This window comes from Mangifera indica, chromosome 5 (genome assembly GCF_011075055.1).
Source record: "Mangifera indica cultivar Alphonso chromosome 5, CATAS_Mindica_2.1, whole genome shotgun sequence".
NCBI classification, from domain to species: domain Eukaryota; kingdom Viridiplantae; phylum Streptophyta; class Magnoliopsida; order Sapindales; family Anacardiaceae; genus Mangifera; species Mangifera indica.
The window spans coordinates 4,923,386-4,948,853 of record NC_058141.1 but is presented as its reverse complement, the minus strand read 5'-3'; the positions used below and the strand labels follow the sequence as shown (position 1 = coordinate 4,948,853).

Sequence of the window (25,468 nt, the reverse complement as noted above, 5' to 3'; positions counted from 1 at the left end):
TCCTATATGCTCTAAGTTCCTAAGTAACTTATCTTCTTATTCATCATTTAATTCAACATTTATAATCACATGATAAATTAGCAAGAAGTGATTTAAGATCTACCTTGGGTGTATCTTCCATTTTAAGAGGAGGAAGAGAATGGTTACCTATCTCGAGTTTTTCATACTTGAAATTCAAAATGGGAACAACCTTAGGATTTGCTTCCATAACTGAACACAGGCTACAATTTCCATGTTTTCATCTTTGACTGAAGCTCCATGAACAATGCACAACTCAAATGGATCATCAAGGTATTTCTTGATAAAGACTTCTTTCACACAATCATCAATAATGTCAACTCTACAACAAGAATTCATAATATTAGGTTGCTTTGACATTCGAAAAACATTGAACTCTACTTTTTCATCTTTAATCTCAAAAGTGAGTTTTCCATTTTTAACATCAATGATCACTCCCGCTATGGCTAAAAATGGTCTTCCCAGAATAAGAGGAACTTGAATATCCTCTTCCATTTCCAAAACCACAAAGTCTACGAGGATATAAAATTTTCCAACTTTAATTGGCACGTCTTCCATTATTCCCATAAGATACTTTATGGATTTATCCACTAATTGCAAGGTCACTATTGTAAGTTTTAATTTTCCAAGCTGCAATCTCCTACAAATAGAAAAAGGCATTAAACTTATACTTGCACCAAGATCATATAAAGCTTTTTCAAAAAAATTTTTACCAACTACACAAGGAATAGAAAAACTCCCTAGATCCTTAAGCTTAATGGTAACTTATTTTGCAAAATGGCATTGTATTCTTTTGAAAGAGCTACCGTTTTAAACTTTTCAAGTTTCCTTTTATTTGAGGGGATATCTTTAAGAAACTTGGCGTATGTTGACATTTGAGTTATAGCCTCCAAAAAGGAATATTAAGATGTATTTGTTTGAAAACATCCAAAAACTTTCCAAACAGTTGATTAAGCTTTGCCTTTTGGAACCTTTGTGGAAAAGGCAAAGGTGTTGTATATGTTTTGGATGGCACTTGCTTTTCAGGGGCTTCTTAGATATTTCCCTCAACCTTTTTCTTCAATGTATCTTCTTCACTAGACTTTTCAACATCTTCTTATTCGTCAACCTCATTTTCAACCTTGCCTATAGGTTCACCCAATTTTTTACCACTCCTAGAGATAATTGTCTTACAATGTTCCCTTGAATTTTAAGGTTGGCTAGGTAGCTTTCTTATTTCCCTAGAATTAGAAGTACTTGCTTGTTGACCCAATTGTACCTTAAGCATCTTATTATGTATGGCTAATTAATCCACCTTAGTAGTGAGTTGTCTAATTGTTTCATCTTGAGCTTCGACTTTTTGTTTTTGGGCAAGAATGAAATTCTTTATCATCAATTCCAATTTTGATTTTTATTCTTGAGGAACTTGAGGATGATGTAAAGGTTAAGGGTTAGTGTTTCTAGCTTGGAACCCTAGAGGTAACTGCCTAAAATTCTAGTTTGGATTAAAAGTATTGGTTTGGTTTGTCCATGCGAAGTTTGGGTGGTTCCTCCAACCTGGGTTATATGTATTTGAGCAAGGATTACCCTATCCCCTTTGGTTATAATTAAGAAAATTCACTTGCTCATTTGTAGACTTATGTGCATAGTACGCACCCAACTGGCATTCGAAGCTTGCATGATCTCCTTCATAATTCTCACAACTAGAAGTTCTTACAACCTTCATATCTAATCTCTCTAATTTCTTTGTTAATACTTCCAACTTAGCATCCACCATAGTAGTTCCATACACTTCATATACTCCCAAATGTCTTATTTGACTAGTTCTATCATTAAGCCATTGACAACTGTTGGAAGTCATTTCTTCAATCAAGTGCAAAGCCATATCAAATGTTTTACCTATTAATGACCTATTAGTAGTTGTGTCCAAAATACTCTTCAACGAGTAAGAAAGACCATTATAGAAGGTTTGAACAACTAGCCAGTTAGGTAAACCATGATAGGGAAACTATCTCTGTAGATCTTTGAACCTTTCCCAAGCTTCATATAAGGACTTATCATTCCTTTGGTAAATAATGGCAATCTCATTTCTCAATTTAACCGTTTTACTTGGTGGAAAATATTTTGCAAGGAAAACTTCAGAAAGTGCTTACTAGGTAATGAATGTACCAAGTGCCCTAGAATCCAACCAAGTAGTCACTCTATCTTTCAAAGAAAATGGAAATAGCCTCAGTTTGATTACATCTTTAAAAACCCTATTTATCGTGAAGGTGTCACATATCTAAGAGAAACGTGACAAGTGGACATGTGGATCTTTATTTTCTAACCCTTCAAATTAATTTTGTTGTACTATCTGAAAAATGGAAGGCTTGATCTCAAAATTTTTGGCAACCACGGCAGGCCTCATAACACTAGAATAACCATTATGTGTAGTAGTTACAGCATAATCACAAAGAGCTCTCTGATTGCTGATGTTATCCTCTATGGCAACCATTTGTCTTGCTCGTCTTTCTATTCTATGTCTTCTAAAGGTTCTCTCAATTTCTGGGTCAAAATCCAATAATTCTGGATTTTGAGATCTGGTCATAAACCAATAGAGTACCTACAAGGAGAGAACAAAGACAACAAGAAATCAAATAGAACAAAAATAAAATAAAATAAAACTCTAGTCTAGCCAAACTATAAATTATACTAACATCAACAAAACACTAATCCCTAGCAAAACTTACTACCAATAGCTCGCAAGTATATGAGTCAATCAAGTAATATAGAAAGATGTCGGTCCTACAGGGATTGGTTGTCGAGTAGTAGTTCATTTTGTAATTTAAATTAGCTAGAGAAATAAAAAAAATACTATGGATGGGAATTGAATTAAAAATAAGTAAAAATCAAACTAACTAAATCGAAATTAATAAAGAAAAATAAACATCTAGTAGATTAAAAGTGAAATACCAATATAAAGAAGCCCAGTGTTTATGATTTCACTATCAATTACTCAAAAATCAATAACGAATCCAATTAAAATCAATGATAAGATGAATTGTTGATGGTTAATTATCCTATTTTACCCTATTTCTCTCTCAAGGTTAATTAGGTGTGTTAAGATTAAAAGCTTACGTACTTTCATGGTATGATGTTAATCAAAACCCATTAATTTCTATGACAATCAATTTACCTACAAAGGATTTATATTTATCTCTAAATAAAACCTTATGTTTAGTAAAGGCATGAACTATTTTGGTATGTATTTTTTAATATCACACTCCAATCTACAAACAAGCATGGTATTGGGCTCTGACACCAAGCAAGAGTTGAAATCACAATTACTAAATCAAATGTTCAACATCATTAATTAAAAATCAAAACCCATTACATTATCTTTAAGAATTTATAGATTCACCATAAACCCTAGCAAAGGAAATTAGCTATTCATGACTATAAAGTGCAAACTACAAGATAAAGTTGAAGAGAGAGACATTTTGAATCAGTAAAAGAAGATAATAAGAGAGATAAAAAAAACTCTAAGGTCTTCAAATCTTAATTCTCTTAGGTTTTCTATCTTTAATCTTGGATCTTCACTGTTCTACTTGTTTCTTAGAGCTTTCTCTCTAAAAATCCTTTAGGCTGCTGTATTTTGGTGATAGCACAATGAAGAAGGCGTAACTTTCTTTTTATACCTGCCACTTAACCTTATTTTCTATTTTTTTATATTATTTTCGCCAACAATTATGGTCATAAGACTACCCATAATTGTCCTCTGCCTCTTAATATAAAATCTTCTTATTTATTTCTTTAAGCTTCCATTTTCACTCCAAAAAGGATTAAATGTCTCCAAAGTATTTGAAAATATAATTCAAAGTGCAAAATAAGATCAAGCCATCAAAATTAAATAAAGCTTAAAGAATTTGATGAAATGGATCAAAATTCACTTTAAAAACACACTATTATAACCCTATTTGTGTGTATTTCATGCACACATCAATAACACTATCAATAGAGGGTGCAACTAGCACGTTGGATGCCTGTCCCTAAGCCCCCAGGGCATTACTAATCAACCACCTAGATCTCCTTATCCAGAAATCACAACAACCTTTAGTCATATATAACTTTAATATGAAAGTAGGTATATTATATTTACTGTGGTAGGCATGTAAGGGCGATCAACGTTGCATGAAGGGCTACTTTCTTACTTAACTCTATGCATTTTTTAGACACACAAAACATTTTCACCTTTTTGGGTACCAAGATCATGCTCTGATACTATAAATATAATACCTCTCTTTAGATACATACATTTGATAGGAATGTGACCTAAAAAGGCATGCATAACTAAACTATTGAAAACCATTAATCTATGATCATAATCATAAACATGCAAAAAGGTGATGTAATAAAAATAATTACCTTATTAATCAAAACTCATAAAATAATAAATATGTAAAAAAATTTAATATAAAATAACTGTATAAATCATGAGTAATCACTATATCTAAAAATAAAAATAATAGTTGTATGTCTGATAAAACTAAAATGCCACAAACACCCATTTCTCTAGCGTTGATGCCCGTTTGACCGTTGGATTCCCTCACCTACCTTACTACTCACCTCTACTTGCAAAACATATGAAAGGAAATGCATGAGTAAAAGTTAGTAAATGGTAACCTTTTGGCACCTAAAACTGTTATAAATAACTTGTGATAAAACTTGCGTTCTATTCATAAGCTAAAAACTATGACACCTTAGTGCCCTGACATGGATCATCCATGAAAGCTATGAAGACCCAACCTGGAATCGACATATTTGATGCCCTAGTGAAAGATATTGTCGTGCCTTATACACATGCCAAACGCCCTATTGAGCTAACTAACTAAGACACCTTGATTACATGGGAAAAGTTTCTAACAGCAGCTTCTTCCCTTATAACATAAATTGATCAAAACTATTGACTAACCATCTATAGATAACCTCTAACTTAGGTACATATGTGATGCATCATGCTGATCATATGAGGAATATCAAAAAGCCACATCTTTACCATACACATCTGAACTGAATTAGATAGTTATGTCCCTTTCTATGCATATAGCCTTGTTACCAATGACTCGTAAGTATATGAGTCAATCAAGTAATATAGAAAGATGTCGGTCCCATAGAGATTGGTTGTCGAATACTAGCTTGTTTTGTAGTTTAAATTAGCTAGAGAAATGAAAATGCTATGGATTGGGATTGAATTAAAGACAATAAAATAAAGCAACTAACTAAATCTAAATTAACAAAGGAAAATAATTACCTAGCAAATTAAAAGTGAAATACCAATTATAGAGAAGCCTAGGGTTTATGATTTCACTATCAATTACTTAAAAATTAGTAACGAATCCAATTAAAATCAATGATAAGATGAATTGTTGATGGTTAATTATCCTATTTTACCCAATTCCTCTCTCAAGATTAATTAGAAGTGTTAAGATTAAAAGCTTACCTACTTTCGTGGTATGTTGTTAATCAAAACCCATTAATTTCTATGATAATCAATTTGCCCACAAAAGATTTATATTTATCTCTAAATAAAACCTTAGGTTTAGCAAATACATGAACTAATTAGGTATGTATTTCTCAATATCACACTCCAATCTACAAACGAGCATGGCATTGGGCCCTAACACCAAGCAAGAAGTTAAAATCACAATTACTAAATCAAACATTCATCATCATTGATTAAAAATCAAAATCCATTACATAATCCTTGAGAATTTATAGATTCATCATAAACTCTAGCAAAGGAAATTAGCTATTCATGGCTATAAAGTTCAAAATACAAGATAAAGTTAGAGAGAGAGACATTTTGAATCAATAAAAGAAGATAATAAGAGAGATAAGAAAAACTCTAAGGTCTTCAAATCTTGATTCTCTTGCGTCTTCTATCTTTAATCTTGGATCTTCCCTCTTCTACTTGTTTCTTAAAGCTTTCTCTCTCTAAAAATCCTTTGAGTTGCTATATATTTGGTTCCCCCTTTGGAGAAGACGTAATTTTCTTTTTATACCTATCACTTAAACCTATTTTTTGTTTCTTTTTTTTTTTTATTTATGCCCAGTAATTATGGGCACCAATTATGACCATAAGACTGCTCATAATTACTCTCTGCCTCTTGATGTAAACCCTTCTCATTTGCTTCTTTAAGCTTCCATTTTCACTTTAAAAAGGGCTTGAATGACTCCAAATCATCTACAAATATAATTCAAAGAACAAAATAAGATAAAGCCATCAAGATTAAATAAAACTTAAAGAATTTGACAAAATAGACCAAAATTCACTTTAAAACTATACTATTATAACCTTATTTGTGTGTATTTCATACACACATCAAGCCTAAAGGTATAATCGTCTATTGTCTTTGACTAGGGGAACATAGTCATGTTCTTTTCTATCCATGCACTTAGCACACGACCATGCATAAAGCATGTGCATATAGGGAGTTACCTTGGACATACTCCCGTTGACATGGGTCTCTATGTATTTGCCACGTGTCTTATGTTGTATGTCATCCACTTTTGGGAAGCCATACATGGATGAGTATCCAAAACCATACGATCGTACATATCTTCACTTAGAATGAGTGCAAGATTCTTAGTCTTTTGAAATTTCTGGAATGACACACGATAGTGCATGTAGCCTTACGTGGCCATGTGTTGTAATCTAGAATTTGCACCTTCGGGGTTTCTATTTTGTTCTAGTCACACATAAGGTCATCCAAACCATATTCAGGTCGATACATAGTCTTTAAGTCCCTTATGTCATTTATTGACTAAGAAACATGCATTGTAACCAATATACATAACACATTTATGGCATTATTGAACTATCAAGAAAAAACACATAACATTCTTACCATAATCATACTGACACTATTCTTGGATGCATAGACATAAATCAAGCAGTCTTTTATGCACCTAATCTACTAAAATCCACCACACACTTGTAAGAACATGCATACACAGTATTAGTGATACGTATATAAACTCTAATTTCATCAATTCTATAAAATCAAGAGGCTAGGAAAGTGTATGACTTATCAAAATTGCATGTTAAATGAAAAATATCATATAGATTATCACTGTTATATCTAAACAACCATAGATCTTGCGTGTATTAGTAAAACCCTGAAATTTCATAATTAAACAAAAGAAGTCACACCACTTACTTAGCTTTCGGTGATTTGTTTATCTCTCATGCAACGATGATGTCTCTAATGATCAACGATAACTTTTCCAACTCTACAATATCTCCCCTCACAGCTCTTTCAATTTGTGCTATTTGTGAATGCAAAGAATGGAGAGAATTAGGGTTGATTGCATTTTTATTTTAATTCCAAGATGCGATGGATAGGTGTGTATAGGCCATACACGATTGTGTATCAAGTTACATAACAAGAGCAATTTCTGATTTCATCATGATCACAATTTGATCAAAAAATTTAACTTTCTGTTAACCATCATGTATTCCTTCATACACAAGTATGTTCCTCTGAAAAATCATTAATCATTGAATTGAAAACTAAGGAAAAAGATTGAAATGCCCTTAGGCTTATTTATAGGTACTACAATTCGCAATCTTTCTCTTGACTCTAAACATTAAGATCGTTAACAAATAATCCTCATCTCTGAGTTTGATTTAACTACTTTATGCATGTGACCCATAAGCTCTTTATCAAGCCAATAGTGTTTGGTTTTAAGTGGAATCTAGACACAAAACAAGATTAGCCTTTAGCAAAACATCATCGTCACCTCTTAAGCTTTTACAACATCACAGTTACATGCAATTTAACCCTTTTGTCAACTAATATCTCTCGAGCCTGAGACATAAAAGTAGGTCTATCTTAGTCATTTCTCAATATAAACTAATACACATTAATGACCAACACGAATTAGACTATAACCTTATCCCACTGCAGCCATAAATTTATACAATCATAGATGTTATTTAGTATTCTCATATGAGATATCTTCTTTTATGCATAGGAGTGACGAATTCTTTGTTAATCAACCATAGCCTCCTTGTATCTCTTGATATGATTGATTATTACCTTTATAATTACCCCAATTATGATAACAAGTTGGATAATGTCAATCTATATCGATCCTTACATAAGATAGTCCAGTGATTTCAAGTTAAAGGATCACATGCACTTGTGATGTTTAAAAGATTTATTCCATAAACACTAGAGTAACTATTTATATGGATATCCTCTAGTTGGGTCAGTCTAGTGAACACATTTACAATATACACCCATTTGTTATACCAAACTATCCATAATAGCTTTGGCATTTGAGAATTGTTACCACTTTTAGTAGGGTCACTTAACACTATGAGAATCTCATCATAATTACATGTGCCCTTGTTCATTACATTATCGAAATTACAAATGTTTCTAAAATGGCCATTTAATGTGCATATAGGGATACCATGATAAGTTGTCTTATCCTTTTATCATACTTCTACCATTCTAGAGGTATATTATTCATACTATCACATAATTAAACACATATGAGTTGAACAATAATAAATCTTTTTTAATGATTATAAAATTACATCCAAAAGTGTCAAATATAATTAACTCTAAGGCACCTACCCTAACAATCTTTTACATGTATTACAGCCAATTGGTAAGATATCTAATGCAAAATTTGGCTATATGTCTATTATGCTTCTACTGAAATAGGGGCTTTGTTCATGAGTCAGCCAAATTTTCATCTATATCAATCTTTTTATTTATATGTCACAATGTTAAACAATCACTCGAATCAGGTAATATCATTTGAGTATCTGTTTGGACCTCTGATGAGACTATAACTCCTTTGCTTGAGCAATCACTTTATTGTTGTTACAGTAAAGCTCAATCGACTTGACAATACTTAGAACCCCTTTAAGTTCAGTCATAAACTTCTTGATCCATACAACCTCTTTCACTGCTTCTAACAATGAGTTCATATTCCCTTACATAAAGTAAGAACACATCCTTAGTCCTTTTCAAGTACTTCAAAATGTTTTTTACAACGATAAAGTGTTTGCCACCTGGATTAGATTGATATCTACTATGAACGCTTTAGGCCTATAAGGCATCAATCCTCGTATATAGTATGGTGTACATGATTGATCTTATAATCAAGACATATAAGATCCTACTTATCTTATCACTCTCAGATTGTGCATTTGGACACATATCTTTTAAAATATATGCACCATGGACATAAGTAAAAATCCTTTTTTGGATTCTTCCATATAAAATATAGTTAATACCTTGTCTATGTACGTGCTTTGACTTAGGCCTAGCAATTTATGCTCTCTATCTTGGTAAATTTTAATCCCAAGAATGTAAGTTGATTCTCCTAAGTCTTTCATGGAGAAATACATGGATAACTAATCCTTTATCGATTGCAAGTTCGGTATTTCATTTCCAATAATCAAGATGTCATCGACATACAATGCCAAAAATGTAATCATGTTCCTATTGGCCTTTTTAAATACACACAGTTCGTCTTTGTTTTTGATGAATCCAAACTGTTAAATGACTTTATTAAAACAAATATTCTAGCCTCTTGAAGCCTACTTAAGTTCTAAAATGGACTTTATAGCCTACATACTTTATCTGTCTATCTAGCAAGAATTAAACCAAAGGGTTACCCTATACAAACATCCTCTATAAGGTTACTGTTCAGAAAGGTAGTTTTGACATTCGTCTAAAAGATTTCATAGTCATAATCTGTAGCTATAACAAGCATAATCCTAATAGACTTAAGCATAGAGACTAGCGAAAAGGTTTCGTCATTGTTAATGTTATACTTATGAGTGAAACCTTTGGAAACCAATCGTGCTTTTTAGGTATGCACGTTACTTTCCATGTTACTTTTCATTTAGAAAACCCATTTACACCTTGCAGGTTTTACCCCTCTAAGTGTATCTAGCAAAGTCCATACTTGGTTCTAGTATATGAAGTTTATTCTGGATTTAATAGCATCCAACCATTTGTCAAAATCTAGATTCAAAATAGCCTCATCGTAGATCTTAGGTTCATTATCATGGATGACTAGTATGTCACCATTCTGAGTTAAGAGAAAACCAAATCTCTATAGCTCGTGACATACTCATGTAGACCTACATAAATCTTGTGTGCATTGAAGTTGTTCCACCTAAAGTAGAGGAACTTCCGCATCATGGTCAACCATCTATGATAGCATAATGTCCTATCTAATATTTATGGTATCTTATGGTACAAGAATTTAATCAAGTTCCACCCTTCTCTCGTTAGTTTTCTTGAGAATAAATTCTTTTGTAAGGAACACACTAGTGAGAGCTACAAAATCTTTTTGCTTTTTTAGACGATATAAGTAGTATCCTTAGTGACCTTTGGATACCCTATAAAGATAAACTTTTCAAAATTAGCTCTCAACTTGTTTGAAGTCAATTTTTTGACATAAGCTTCAAAGCCTCAGATCCTCAAGTAATCTAGATTGGGCTTTTGCCCAGTCCACAACTTATATGTAGTTTTATCCACAGATTTAGAATGGACACTATTTAGTATATAGGCAATAGTTTATAAGGCATAACCTCAAAAAAACATGGATAGATCAGTAAAACTCATCATAAACCTAACCATTTCCATCAAGACCCTATTCTTCCATTTATGTTTTGATGTATGAAAAGGAATGAGTTAAGATACTATCTTATTTTCCTTCAGGTATTCTCTTAATTTGGCACTTAGGTATTGACCTCTTCGATCACTTTGAAGGATTTTAATGTAGTTCCCAAATTGCTTTTTTACTTTGTTCTTAAATTTTTTGAACTTATCAAAGCATTCAAATTTGTGTTTTATCAAAAACACATAGCCATATCTACTGAAGTCATAAATAAATGTGATGAAGTAGGTTTTCTCAATCTGTTATTCATTGCCATGTGCCTATACATATTATTATGTATGATCCCTAATAGTTTAGTAACCCTTTTATTGTGTCTAGTGAAAGGTACTTTAGCCATCTTACCTATTCATATCATTAAAAGTCAAATGATTGTAAGACTCCTTGTTCAAGAAGTTATGATATATGTTTCGGTTCTATATGGCCCAGCCTGTAATGTCACAAATATGTACTGTTCAAATCTTTTGATTTTAATAGTTTATCATTTTGTACATTGAGAACTTCATTATATAGTTTTAGAATATATAAACTATTATGCAATGAAGTTATTCCATAGAGAATAATATTTAAGCTAATAGTTATAATACTACCAGCAATTGAAAATAAATATCTCTTTTTTTTCCAAAATAGATACGATACTAAGTTTCTAGAAACAAAAGGAACATAATAACAATTTCTTAATTCTAAAACTAGCCCATGGGTAACCTAAGATAATAAATCTTTATGGCTAATACAGTAACGTAAGCTTTATTTCCAACATGTAGGTCAACCTTTCATTTGATGGGTAATCTACTTTGTCACAATCTTTGCATATTAGAACAAATATGAGAATCATATCTTATGTCTACAACTCAAGATAAACAAGGAGAATAACTTATTTTAATGACAAACATACTTGAAGTAGAGGCTTCAACTACCTTCTTTTTCGTGTTTTCTAGAAAGACCTTACAATGTCTCTTCTAGTAACCTGTCTTGTCACAATAGAATCAGACAACCTTTCTTTTCCTTATAGCCCATATAAGCTGAGTAACAGTATTAGGTTACTTATTTGCTTTGGGCTTGCCTTACCCTTAGCCTTGACTTTTGGTGTTTGGGTTTTAACCATAAGTATATTAGTTAAAACTACCTTTCATACCTCTCGTTAAATAATCCTGAGCATATATAACAACTTCTCAAGGGGTTTCTCTTTTTCATTCAAGTTAAAATTCATGATGAAATTAGTCCATGATATAGGGAAGGATTTCAACACTAGGTCAATGGCAAGCTCATTATCAGCCTAAGTTCATTAACTATTTAATGTAGCCAATTATCTTGAACATATAAGGACCAACTTGTCCTCCCTCAGAGAGTTTGCAATGAAACAGAACACCTGATTGCTTATATTATTCAACCTTCACACGAGTGTCATATAACTCTTAAGGTATGCAAGTATGAATTGTGCATTCGTTTCCTTATGTTGTTTTTAAAGCTTAAGTGACATAGAAATTAATATAAGACACTAAACTTCCACAAAGTCATCAAGATGCTTATTAAAAGTATCTTTTTGGTCCTAGGTGACATCAAGACCAAGCTTAGAGACAACAACCCCTCAAGGATATACAACCTATTTTCCTTGCACAAAATAATCTGAAGATTTTTGTACCAATTAGTGAAGTTGCTTCTAGTGAGCCTATTTTCTTTTTAGAGGATTAATCAATATGTTATGTTTGACCTCAGATGTAACTCTTGATATTCGTAGGGTAGATATTACATATCTCCTTGCATCGACAAGTGCGTTCCCTACTTATGCCTCTAAATACTTTACCTTCGCTTTGGTAAACAAACAAAGTACATTAGTTAAGTTGGACCCAATATAATCAACTCCTAATTTTCTCTCTAGTAGAAGTATACCTTTTGCTTTGCCAAACAAGGTTTCAATAAACAGAAGCTTAATTAGGGTGTTATATTGGAAGACATCAATTAAATCTTAGATTTAATATTTAAATTAAGGGTTTATTAATTAGTCTTGTCATATTTTAAACAGTATGTTAGGTAATATTTACAAAATAAAACCTACACATACATTTTACAATGCAAAAATAAAACATGTTAGCACATAGCCATAACTAATTTCAAGTCCCTCGAGCCAAGGGAAGTTTAACTGGTCAACCTAGGTGAATTTTCATCTTAGGGTCTTCGCACTTGTCCTTTCATCTCCAGTCTTTAATTATTACATGACTTTATTTTCTAGTTACATAATTCTAAGAAAATAAAAACAACTTAAACTAAAAGAATAATAGGGATAAAGACAGGTTGCACACCTTATTTTTATAATTACAACACAAAAAGAAATAAATAAAACATTCAAAAAACTCCATTGACTATGTATTGAGCACCATGCATACATAAATCCATACATATACATATTAGTTATAATTAAATTTTAGTTATTATTATCCTAACTGCCAAATTACATTTTGGTCTATAAAGTTTTACAAAACTGTAACGCCAAGACTCAAAAAAATCTTAATTTAGTTCTAATTCAACAAAACATAATTGAATTGATATTTTCAACTTTATTGGGCATGTAGGTAAGATATCCAACCATGCTTCTAAAATTTACCAAAATTCTAGAATGATGCACGGTTGGAGGACACTGGGCATGATTGGAAATCAACCAAGGTGTATGGTTGGCACCATTTAAAGGTCACAGTTGGACAAGGGATGTCCAATCACGCACCAACACATGGTGCTAAGAAGGTTCCACCCAACACCACATGATGATGCCAAGTGGTGTGCACCTGGCAACCACTATGCAAGGTTTGCTTCCAGCTGTGTATAGTAGGCTTTTCTAGAAAGAAATTTCTAGATTTTCAGAGCATCGAAAAATCCAAAAATCTTTCACCTTTAGACAAAACATTTTGTCAAAGTGAGAGAATACGGTACGTAAATTGTACTCACTCCAACAACAAGCCTTAGATAATGCAACAATACGATTCAAGAGTGATTTTGTTCAATAACACAAAACCCATGGTATTCAATCTATTTAAAACTTGTATATGTCAACAAAACTCAAACAAAAATCTAAGAATCATCACTCTATAATTTAACACAGTTTACGTTGTACATGACACTTAACAAATCATGCAATAACACGATTGTAAATCATCTTTATAAATTCAGTTTTGATTAATGCCAATTACATATTCAACATATAAAAATTAATCGAAACTAACTACATGTATAATTTTCATGAAAATTATGTTAATAGTGACTCTAATACCACTCTAGAGTTTTCAAGATGCCAATAATAGATAGCATAACAAAATTTTGAAAAATTAAAAAAAAAAACTATTGTAGCCATAACTAGGATACCTATTTTAAATATAAAATTCATTAAACATGCAAAAGAAAACACTTATAGGGTGTTCTAGATTTTTTACGTGTGTTGATGGCTTTTTTAAACTTTACATGGCTTGACAGAGAAAGTTATCTAACCCTCATGAGGTGATGCCTTAGTATCCATGTGGAGCACAAACACAAAAGAGGAAATCTAGGCGAAAAGGTTACTAGGGCTTTTAACTGGATGGTCTTGTGCTCACGAGAATGAAAGAAATAGAGTTCTCTAATTTGTAATCTATATCTTATTGCTAACTTACGCTTTTAATTTATATGTATTGGTGTCCAAGTATGGCTAGAATTTCAACCAAGCACGACAGTCATCAACACACATGCACGACTGGCATGATATTGCAAGGCCAATGTGTTTTAATGCTTGCATGACCATTACCATATATGTATGCTAACCAACATGGTCAAAAGCTTACACGGTTGACACCACATATGTGTGCCAACCGACATATCATTTTTGTATAGTACTAGTAGACATCATGCATATGCATGGTCGACATCATCTCTCCAAGTGCATGACTAGCACACTAAAGTGCATGGTTATGCACTTGGTCAAAGCATGGTCAACTAGGCTTTTTAACCCCAATAGGTAAACCTAATCGATTCTTAATCTCTCTCTCAACCCTAAACACTAGAATCATTAACAAACAATCATCACCTTTGAATTCAACTCTTTTATGTGTGTGACCCACAAGCTCTTTATTAAGCTGGTAATGTCTGAATTCAAGTAGAGTTTGTACACAAACCAAGATTGGCCTCTAGCAAAGTATCATGATCACTTGGACAATAAAATGTTAATGAATATTTTTTAAGCTTTTGCAATATCATAGTTACATGCAATTCAATCCTTTTGTCAACTAATATCTCTTGAGGACAAGACATAAAAGTGTGTTCATCTCATTTGGCTCTTGGTATGAACTATGATACATATTAATGACCAACATAGATTAGGCTATAACTTTATCCTATCGTGGTCATTGATTCATATAGTCATAGATGTCATTCAACATTCTCATACGAGATATCTTTTTATGTGCTTAAAAGTAACAAATCTTTTGTTAATCAACCATATCCTCTATGTATCTCACGATAAGGTCAATTACTATCTTTATAGTTACACCAATTACGATGACATGTTATTGGATAGCATCAAGCCATATCGATCTTTACACGAGACAGTCTAGTGACCTTAAGTCAAAAGTTCACATACACCTATGGTGTTCAGAGGATTTATTCTATAGGCACTGAAGTAACCATCCATATGAATATTCTCTGGTTAGGTCAGTCCAATGAACACATCTTCAACATGCACCTATGTGTTACACCAAGTTATCTATAACAAGTTTGATATATGAGAACTATCCCCACTTTTGGTGGGATTGCTCAACATTATGATAATCCCATCATAATTAAATGTGTGTTTGTTCATTACAATGACGAGATTATAGATGTTTCTAGAATGACCACTTAATTTGCACATAGGGTTCCCATGATAAGTCATCTAATCCCTTCGTCACAATTCTACCATTCTAAGGGTATATCCGTTATATTATTATATAATTAAATACATATGAATTAAACAACAATAAATCATTTTATTAATGATTATAAAATTACATCCACAAATTTCAAATACAATTGACACTAGGGCAGCTACCCTAACACCCTGTTTGTTGGAACCTTGTTCGCTAAAGCGAAAGGTACATTTCTACTAGGCAGAAAATAAGAAATTGATCATTATAACACCTTTATCTAGATACATACATTTACCTAAAATATGACCTAAAGAGACGTGCATGACTTGACTAAATAGTTAAATAACATGATAATAAATATTTAAATTTAAAAGCATGCAAAAAGGTGTGACTCGAGTCAATATTGAAATACCTCATTTAATAAACTTCTTAAATGAAAGAAATATTTTAAAACTAAATCATATTAGTTAATATGCATAACAACTCATGAACTATAACTAAAATGTATGAAAATATATAAATGGAAAGAAAATCTAAAAATGACAACTATATCCCTCACCCTTGTACAACTGCTTACTGGACCATTAGCTCCCTTCTCTCTTGCATGCCTTCCTATTGAATCTGATACTTAGGACATACAGTCTTATCCAAAAGGGTTACTGAATCTGTAGGCCTACCAATACCCTATGATTACCTTTATCTACTCTCTCATCAACTTTTTTTATAACTCTTGGTGAGCACTAAACTACGATAAAACTATTTTTCTATTCAGAGCATCTATAACTATATTAACCTTGCCCAGGTGGTATCTAATCTCACACTCATAATCTTTCACTAACTCCAACCATAGTTTTTGTCTCTTATTGAGCTCTTTTTTAGCAAAGAAATACTTAGGGCTTATGTAATCTATGTATATATTACTATTGACCCCATATAGATAATGTCACCATATCTTAAAAGCAAACACGATAGTTGCCAACTTAAGGTCGTGTGTCAAGTATTGAGTCTCATAGTCCTTTAATTGGCAAAACGCACATGTTATTACTTTACTATTTTGCATCAAAACTACTTTTAAATCTCGATGTAAGGCATTTATAAAGAGATCATATTCTTTACCTTCTATTGGCAAGGCTAAAACAAGAGCTAATGTTAACCTTTCTTTTAACTCTTGAAAATTTTGATCGTAAGCATCAGACTCCTAGCCTCTAAAAGAAACTATCAATCTAATCAACATGTGCCTACTATAGATTTTGTCTCCATCTAGCATCTCTATACTGATTTATGAAATAGTTATGGGCTTTAGCCCTAATCTCTCTACTATACCACTAGCAATTAAACAATGTGTAGCACCAAAGTCAATCAATGCATACAAAAGATGAGTGAAGAAATTAGTGTCACTTGGCAAAACTATAGTTTGAAGCATATAATGGATAAGCCAAACTTTTCTACTATTGTATATATGTTTTGGAAGGAAAGAAATGACCGTATTTTTTCAAATGGAAAGGCAAACAAGATGGTTTTGATCAAAAGAATTATAAAGGTTGTGGAAAAGAAGCCTTTGGATCTCGCAAAGATTTCAAGCACTCAAGAAAATTAGCGAATAACCATGAGGTGGGCCTCTTAAGAACCATTTTCAAGTCTTCTACCTGAGGGCTTAAATGGTTTGGTGTTTATGTTGTAACTTTGTGTTTCTTTCTAGTGTTTGCATTTTCCTTGTTGTTTATTAGTTATCTCTTAAGTTAGTTTCTTAAAGAGAGTTTGCATTTGGTTGATGTGTTTTTCTAGAATTATTCTTGGTCTTTTATTTTCCCTATCACCCAGGGACTTATCTTATGGGATGTGGTTATTTGGCTTTATATTACATCTACTTTCTTGTTTGATACCTTGTCAAGCTAGAAGAGTTTAAGTTGTTTCTCTTTTTTGGATCAATATATTATCTTACTTACCCAAAGAAAAAGTTATTTTCCTTCCACCTTCTTGAACAATTTGTGATAATGTCAGGCCAAGTTTGCATGATATATCTCTGGTTGTAAAGACTTAAGAGATAGATCTAAATTTCATGACTAAACTCGCAATTAAAGAAGAGGTGATCCATGTCTTCCTCCTCCTATTGCATAAAATGCAAGTTTCATTTGTTATTATTTTGTATCTCAAAAGCTTGTCTTTGGTTATGAATTTCTCCTTAATTGCCAACCAAGTTAAGAAAGCATGTCTTGGAAAGTGCTTATTGAACCAAATCAAGTGATGTCTTTCCACTCTATCCTTCTTAAGCCAAATTTTATCCCAAGTAGATCTAATAAAGAATTTTCCACTAGAATGGTGTAGCCAAATGAGTTTATCCTCCCTTCCATACAGTGGGCAATCAAAGGCTATTCTAATTTCCATTAATTGCAAAAAGCAATATGTATTTTTGTGGTAGCCTTGAATAAATTTTACACTTGGTCTGGGCTTAAGTATAATAATGCAAAAAGCAATGTGCTTTTTTTTTTTAGTATTTCCAATCAAGAGAAATTTAGTTATAGGCAGCTTTTTGGTATGGAAGAAGGCATTCTCCCTTTTAAGTATCTAGGGGTTCCAATGGTGGACTCTAAGCTTTCCTATAGTGATTGCAAGTCATTGGTGGACAAAATTTTAGGAAGAATTAACTCTTAGAGAAGCAAGTTCTTCTTGTATACGAGTAGATTGGTCCTAATAAATTCGTATTCTTTAGTATCCAATCTTATTGGTCTTCAATATTCATGCTTTTTGCAAAAATTCTCAAAGAAATTAATGGCAAGCAAGGGATTTCATTTTAGGTAGGTATAGGTCATGAGAAAAACAAAGCTAAGGTTGCTTGAGAGGAAATTTGTATCCCTAAAGAAGAAGGAGGATTAGGGCTTATGAGATGTAAAGATTAGAACAAGGCAGCTATTACTAGGCATACATGGAACCTTGCATAATCTGTGAGTCCATCCTTATAAATGAATTGGGTGAAAGAGGTTCACCCAAAAAATATAAGCTTTTAGAACCCAAAGTAAGTAATGGATGCCCGTGGGCTTGGAGGAAAAATCCTAAAACTAAGTGAGGAGCTACATATAGACATATGAATTCGGATTGCTAATAGAACAAAGACTTTCCTTTGGTTTGATAATTGGCATGGGAATGGCCCTCTCATAGAGAAATATGGAGAAAGATTAATCTATGACTCGAGCTTAGGGTGTTATACAAAGGTTAGTTTTACTATTAATAGGAATAGATGGAAATGGCCTTGTACCAACTTATTGGCTCTCATAGAGATAAAGGAAGGAATGTTGGGGCTGGCCTCTTATGGTGAAGACATGACATTGTGGATGCTTAACCCAAGCAAAAGGTTCACTTGTTCAAGTGCTTAGGAAACATTTTGTACAAGGAAAGATCAAGCTCCATGGCATGACATTGTGTGGCATAAGCTCTAAATTCTAAGACAAGCTCTAATCACTTGGATAGCAATGAAAAAAAGGTTAATTACAAAAGAAAAGCTTGTGAATTGGGGGAAATTAGATACAACAACATGTGTCCTTTGTAGAGGAAGATGAAACCCTTGACCATCTTTTCTTCAATTATGACTATAGTTATATGGTGTGAAGCATTATCCTTGATGCATGTGGTCGTCATTACACCGACCAAAACTGGATGGACTATGTGGAAAGAATTACTCATGAGTGGAAAGAAAAGTCTTTGAAGAATAACTTATGCAAAGCTAGTTTGGCTAGCACCATATACCACTTATGGATTGAAAGGAACAATAGTATTTTCTCTTATACCTCCTCCACCAAAGAAGTGTTGGTGGCAAAAGTTAAAAAGGACATTAGAGACAAAGTTTTGGAAGCAAGCAAAGTAGCCCACTTAAGTGAAAACCATTGGCTTACCTCAACAAGTCTTCTTCCTTGTTGCATTTTCAAAGAAAAAAGAATAGGTGACCCTCAAGTTGTATAGTTTGGTGTTACCCATTACCCTCATTTGAGTTTGTATACATCTTGGTGCATTTTATGTATTTCTCTTATTTGAGATGTTCTCGTGTGTACTTGTGCTATTTTGACATGACCTAAGAGCTTGTCTTAGGTATGCTTTCAATGATTAGGCTTAACCTATAAGATTGTCCTAGGTAAACTTTGTACATTGTACATTTCTCTTTGGTATAAAATTAATTTACTTACCAACAAAAAATTTCCATTAAATGTGCAGTATTAATTGGAGGCCATCTCCATTGAGAGCCATTGATAACCTCTTTAATTTTAGCAAAACATAGTGATGTCAGAGTCATAAACTACTTTTCACTTATATCTATCTAATAAAGGGCCTTTTGGACGCCAATTATCGAGCCAAATAAAAGTTCTTTTTCCATTTCCTATTTTCTTTTTGCATCTCATCTTCATATCTTTCCTGAGATTGAGAATTTTCCTCTAAGTCTAAGAGCTATCATTGTCGGCCTTGATATCCCAAAAGCTTTGTTTCTTTAAACTGTTGGAAACAACCCAATCTACCCAAAGAGCTCAGTTTTCATTGCTAATAAGAGCCCATACATGTTTCATCATAGTCGTCTTGTTCTAATCTTTGCTTCTCATCAACCTAATTCCTCCTTCTTCTCTAGGAACACAAACATCCTGTCAAGCCACCTTTCCCTTCTTCATATTCATATTGACACCATCCCAAAGAAAAGCTCTAAGATGAAAATCAATCTCCTTATGCACAGTAGAGAGGAGCACAAAAAGAGAAGACCAGGAAATTTGGATATTAAAATGCATAACTCTATTAAGGACAAGTCTCCTAGCATAGGAAAGAAACTAACTTTTCCATTAAGTAATTCTTCCAACAATTCTCTCAATTAAAGGCTTCCCATCCTGCACCAATAGCTTCTTGGAACTAAACAGAACCCCAAGATATTTGAAAAGGAGAGAACCTTCTTCAAAGTTGGGAATGCCTAGTAGCTTGCTATTATTAATTCTTGAAATTTCAAAGAAAACATGTTGCTTTTTTAAGGGTTAGCATGGAGGCCCGACCAACTATGAAAAGTCTCAAGAATAGATTTTAAAAGAGACACCGAATGTAATATCCAATATTTATAGATATTATTATTATTGTCATTTTATATATGATAAATTTTGTTTGGGATAAGAGTTAGAGATTGTGATATAATTTAAATATTAAAAATATGGGATAAGTTTGAATTTTAAAATTGATGAAATCAAATATAAATATTAATGATAGGAGATCATTATTTTATCTTCTATTTTAAAGGAATAAATATTTTTTAATATTAATATTTGAGATAAGGTTTTTAATTAAGGAATTGAGATATTTTTTAATATTAAAAAATTGAGGTATTAAGGACTGCTATTTGGAAAACAATTTTGAATATTATGGAGGATAAGAATCAACTTACCAATATTTCTCATTAATTGTAGATTAAGTTTGATCATTTTACAAACTTACATTAAAAGAAAAAAACTTTCAACAAACTCAAGCATTCTTGAGGAGCAAAAAGAGATTGAGACTGTTAAGTTTAGAAAAAAAAATGCTGAAAGAAGACTTGGAGTAGTGAAGCAATGTCATTGGAATAGTTTCTCACACTAAAGTAACTCTTAATATTTTCATTATTCATGTTTATACATGATATATGATTCAAAAATTAGAGTTTTTAAAATTGAAATTCAATTGTACTATTGTATAGTAAAACATGCCCTAATTTGCATTATAAATTATTTGTTTCATAATATTAGCACATTAGTTTTCAAAATAAATATATATATATATTTATTTTGGATTTTTATTTATAATATTGATATTCCTCTTTAATTTATCCGTTTGACAACAAAAAATATTTCATATATATTTTATTTTATCTATTAATTTAATTTTATAAAAATATGCAATTTTTAGTAGGTTGTTTATATGTTTATTTCTTGAATTTAAGTTGTTGGTTTATAGTATTTTAAAATTTTCTAAAATTTTAGTTTAGCTGCTAAAGAGTACTATTAACAGTTTTATTAAGTTTTATGATTTTATAAGTTATAAATATTTCATAAAATTAGATAGAATATTAAGGTGTTAAACCTAAAATTTTTTGTAAAGTTTGTGACCTATAAAAGAATTTAGTTTTTTATAGCTTTCTTAATCATTTTCAATTTGAATATTTTTTATATATAAATAAATATGTATATTTCTATTCTGTAAATTTTCATAATTTTACAAATTAAATATGATTATTAAAATTGTTATAAGATTGAGTGTTAAACCTAAAATTTCTTTAGCAGAATTTGTGATCTCTACAAATAATTTAGTTTTTAGAGCTTTTTAAATTATTTTTAACTTGAATATTTTTTTTATAAATAAATTAGTATGTCTAGTTTAATTCTATAAATTTCACAATTTTATAAATTATATGTTATTTATTAAAATTGTTATAAAATTGTGTGTCAAGTCTGAAAGATTTTTAACAATATTAGCAATCTGTGAAAGAAATTCATTTTACATGACTTTTTAAATTATTTTCAGGTTGATTTTTTTTATTTAAACCATCAATATGCTTCGTTTAATTTTGCAAAATTTCATAATTTTCTAGTTACATAGAAATTTAAAAAATTACTAAAAGCTTGAGCTATCAAACCTAAAAACTATTGATAGTGTTCATAAGCTATAGAAGAAATTAATTTTTGAGAAGTTCTTATATTCCTTTCAAGCTAAATATTTTATTGATATAAATTATAAACATGTGTTAGCTAGGTCTAGGATTGTTCATTTGAGTATCTTTGTGAAATTAGTTTTTAATTGAGGTTTTCAGTGAATTGAACAATATTTCTAAGATTTATTGATATAAATTGAATTCATTAACTGTGGCTAAGATCCAAATAGGTTGTGCGAGGTAGTTTGAAACATATAAAAGGTTCTATAGGTCTTTGCTCTTAATCGAGATAAGTAAAAACTATTCATTTTGTGTGTATATAAATGTTTGATTTTTGACCCTATACATTTGGAAATGATAGTCAAATATGAAAAAAATTTGGATTTTTTAAATTATAAAATATTTTTATAAACATTTTTTTAAACTCAAACATTTATACAAATATTTACGTAATTTATATAAATATTTCTTTTTTATATATAAATGATTTTATAAGTTATATAAATATTTCATTTTGTTTATCTATAAATATTTTTATAAGTTATATAAATGTTTTGTTTTGTTTATATATAAAGGTTTTCGTAAGTTATATAAACATATTATTTTGTTTATATATAAATATTTTAGTGAATTATACAAATATTTTGTTTTGTTTATATATATAATGTTTTTGTAAGTTATATAATCTTTCTATAAATGTTTTTATTTTACCCAAATTTTACTTAATTTGATATTGATTTATAAATTTATTTTTTAGCAACCAAAATAGAATTGTTTTTTATATATTTCCATAAGAAAAAGAAAAACTTATTTTTCATTGACGATTTGAAATTTTGAATATATATAGGTTTTGACTCATTATACGCAATTTGTGAATATCTACTCTTAGCTCAGAACTCATAAGTTTAGTCCAATTGAATTATCTATTCTGTTATGCACACTTTTGCATTTTGATCAAGTCATCAGGGTTACAAGTGACATATGATTATGAAAGTTTGGTCAGGTCATCAAGATTACAAATGACATCTGATTCTGAAATTCTAGCTAATTCATTGGAAGTATATGTGACATAATGTGAGATAAGTTTGAAATATATTTTGACTTATGTTTGATATTTGAAAGGTTATAAAATAATCTATTAATTATACATGGCTCCCAAAAGCATCTTGCCTACGACATTCTTCAAGGTGTTGGTTTTCCAATAGATGGCAAGTTCATCCACATATGTAGATTCATACTATCATTAAATGGCTCATAAGAGATTGGGTTGTCAGGCTTACTAACTTCACAAAGAATCAAGAATTGGCTACCAAGTAGGGTTTGTCGAGGTGCATATTCAAGGGGTGACAAATCTAGTTGGTTTGTTGATTTATCTTTCTATTGGGTTTTTTTACTCTTCTCAACCTAAGGAATTGTCCTATGGTGAAAGTATTCTTTCTTATTTGTACTTTGAATTTTTTAGTTTGCTTGTGTTTGGTGGAGTTTTCCTATCATGTTTGTTGGTGGGTGTATTTCTTTGGCCTTCACCTAAAGACTTGTCTTGTGCTAGGCTTTTTTACCTCAAGCTAAGGTTCTTGCCTATGGTGAGGTTTTTTCTTCAGTTTAATGAAATTTACTTACCAAAAAAAAAATAAGCTCCTTCACAACTACCATAAATGCTCAGAAAAAGGAAATAATTGTGCTATAAAGATTAACATAATGAAGGTACTTAAAACATTGGGATTTCCTAATTCCATGATTAAATGGATTGAGGTTTTTATCTCTTCCCCAAAATATTCCATTAGCTTAAATGAAGAACTAGTTGGTTTCTTTGGTGGCTCAAAGGGGCTAAGACAAGGAGATTTGTTGTCACCTTATCTTTTTGTAATTGCAATTGAAGCACTTTCTAGGCTACTAAATAGAACAACCATGAATTCGAATTTTAAAGCCTACAAACATTGTAAAGATCTAAATATAACCCACTTATGTTTTATAAATGATGTGATGTTTTTCTCTGGTGTAGAGGAGAAATCTATTTAGCTCTTTCAGAAGGCCTTTAAAGCTTTTGGGAAATGGTCTGGATTAAGAGCAAATGAGAGAAAGTCCCTAATATTTTTTTAAGGTAAGACTTCAACTTATCATAGAAGACTTGCAGATTGTTTGGGTTATGTAATTTGATTTCTTCTAGTCAAATAACTTAGGGTTCCTTTGATCACATCTAAGCTTAGAAGTAGAGATTGCAAGCCTTTGATTGAGAGGATCACTGGGATGATTAATTATTCTTGTCATATATGGGTAGAGTGCTTCTAATTAAATCTATCCATTTACAATCCAAGTGTATTGGTCAAGCTTGTTTATTCTTCCTATAAGTGTGAATAAAAGCATTGAAGGAATCCTTAGAAAGTTCCTTTAATTGGGTCATTTGGTGAAAAAGTCTAGTGCCAAAGTTGCTTCGGAGGATGTTTGCTTTCTAAACAAAAATGGGGGTTTGGTCTAATACGTACAAAGGAATGGAACAAGGTGACAATAATGAGACTCTTATGGAACATGAAAAAGGATTCCATTTGGGTGCAATAAGCCTCACAACACTATCTTAAGAAGAAGTTCTTATGGAATTCGTACACTCCTCAAAATTGCTCATGGACGTGGAAAGATAAGGTTATCTTGAAGCTAAGAGATAAGGCTAAATCGTACATTGATTGTGTAGCTAGTGATGGGAAGAAGATTAGTTTGTGGTATGATAAATGGCATCCACTTGGACCTTTAGTGGATTGATACATAGACCATATTGTTTATGATTCCAAGCTAGGAGAAATGGCTAAAATGGAAGATATTATCAAAAAGGGATGCTAGTTATAGCTGAGTGCAAACACTTAGGAGTTTATAGAAATAAAAAGAAGTATCAACTTTCTTCCGAGCGGTGGTGAGGATAATGTAAGATGGAATGCAATGTCGAAAGGTGATTTTAGTACTTATTCGGCTTGGAGTATTCTTAAATTTAGAAAATAGTAGGTTAGGTGGAATAAAGTCATTTGGTTCAAGAATCATATTCTTAAGCATGTTTTCATTCTTTTGCTTGCAGTATAGACCTATGGAAAGTTTGGATCATCTTTTCTTCTTTAGCTTAATTACAAGAAGTATATGGCGAGAAATATTAAGTTGGAGCAAGCTTGAGTATGAAGTTATGCCTTGGAAAGACTATATAGGACTAGTGAGCTTAAATTGGAAGGATAATAATCTAACATATTTTTTAGCTAGACTTAGCCTTGGCACAACAATTTATTTTATATGGAAAGAA

General features: G+C 31.5%; 1 non-coding gene across 1 annotated transcript; it reads left to right on the top strand.

Moving 5' to 3' along the window:
- Positions 1 to 1,988: 1,988 nt before the first annotated feature.
- Positions 1,989 to 2,095, top strand: LOC123217802. The gene has a single exon (XR_006502540.1). It is a non-coding gene; the product is annotated as a small nucleolar RNA R71 (small nucleolar RNA).
- The last annotated feature ends 23,373 nt before the right edge of the window (positions 2,096 to 25,468 follow it).